Consider the following 1,588-nt stretch of genomic DNA (forward strand, 5'->3'; position numbering starts at 1 on the left):
CCAGGGCTCGGGGACTGCCGGTGCCACCACCTGGTACCAGGATGGGCGGCAGTAGAGGCAGGAGGGATGCGACCCCTTCAAGGTCACTGAGAGTGACACCGACATGTGTGACAGACCCAGACCTGGGCTCAGCCCCCCTGGGACAGTCTTAAATAGTGAGGAGTTCTGGGAGTCCTGTGAGAGTCAGTCCGAATTTTCCCTCATCTGCCTCACGATCGTCATTGGGGAACCACTGAAGAGAAGACCCCCCCTGTCTAAAATATCTGGCTCTGAAGGAGAAAGTCACATGCCAACAAGCCCCTGAGACCTGAGAGCATTGCTAAGTTTTTGTTTTCACAGGTGTTGTTTGCTGCATGCTACACTGAGCCCAATGAGAAGAAGAAGGGGGCACCGTGCCCTTTTTGCAACAATAGCCTTGGAAGCTGTCCCACCTTTCGGCCTGGCTGGACTTTTCCTGAGTTCTGGGTGGTCCCCTGCAGAAGACCCTTCTCACTCATTTGCAACCACTGTGACAGACAGACTGAGATGTAAGAAGCCTTTCCATCAAAGACCGAGACATGAAACCCCTTTGTGAGAAGGCCCCCTCTCCTCCTTCCAAGGCCTGGGACTGAAACCCCCAACCCGGCGGAGATGTGCGGGGGGAGGCAAGCTGACCAAAGCAAGATGGATGTTGCAGGTGTGAACATTGGACCATGAACACAATGGCTCTCGCCTACTGCTGAGAACATGGACTGTGTGTACCCTTTGCAAATACCATTCCCCCTTCCCCCATCGAAAGAGAGTAGAATTGGAGTCCAGATGAACTGCACCTCTGAGATCTCCCCGATGTAACAGGCAGATCCTCAGCTGGACTGCACCAAAGGACTTCGTCTCTACGTTTGGTAGCTATATTCCCCCTCTTTCTCTCTCTTTTTTCTCTCTCTTTCTCCATTTCTCTCCCTTAATCTCTCTATCGCATTTTGCTATGGTCATTCAATAAAAGTGCATTTGTTTTGATTATTACTGCAAATCCCCTGTGCCCTGTCAGTTTTTTTTTTCCACTCTGAGATCAATCCACGAACCATTTCGAAAGTCGTTTGTAAGGACGGATCGTGACACCCCAGCCATGTGCACTGGCTGTCACTCGCTGCTGTGGGCATCACTCCCCTGGCTGATGGCTCTTTGGATGAAGGGAAAGGAGCGAGGTCACGTCTGTCCCCACGTGTAGTTGGGCCTTGGTGGGAGGAGGGTGGGGACAGGATGGGAGCAGGGTGGGGACCTGATGGGACATGGGGGTGATGGTGGCACATGTTTGTGATGGTGGGACATGGTGGGGACATGGTATTGCCAGAATTTTGAGGCTGAGGCGGTATAGGGGGCCAGGCATGGGTGTTCAGGGTAATGGGAGGCCCGGGGATGGTGTCTCAGGGGAATGGGGGACCCAAGGATTTGGTGGACTCAGGCTTGGGGTGAGGGTCCCAGAACAACGTGGCCTCCAGGGATTTGTGATCATGGGATGGGGCCGAGGGATTGGCATGCCATGGGAATGAGATTCCTGGTGGAACCAAGGCCCCCAGGGGAAGGGGGATCCCAGAGGCCAGAATTACCA

This window comes from Molothrus ater, chromosome 29 (assembly GCF_012460135.2).
Source record: "Molothrus ater isolate BHLD 08-10-18 breed brown headed cowbird chromosome 29, BPBGC_Mater_1.1, whole genome shotgun sequence".
NCBI lineage: Eukaryota > Metazoa > Chordata > Aves > Passeriformes > Icteridae > Molothrus > Molothrus ater.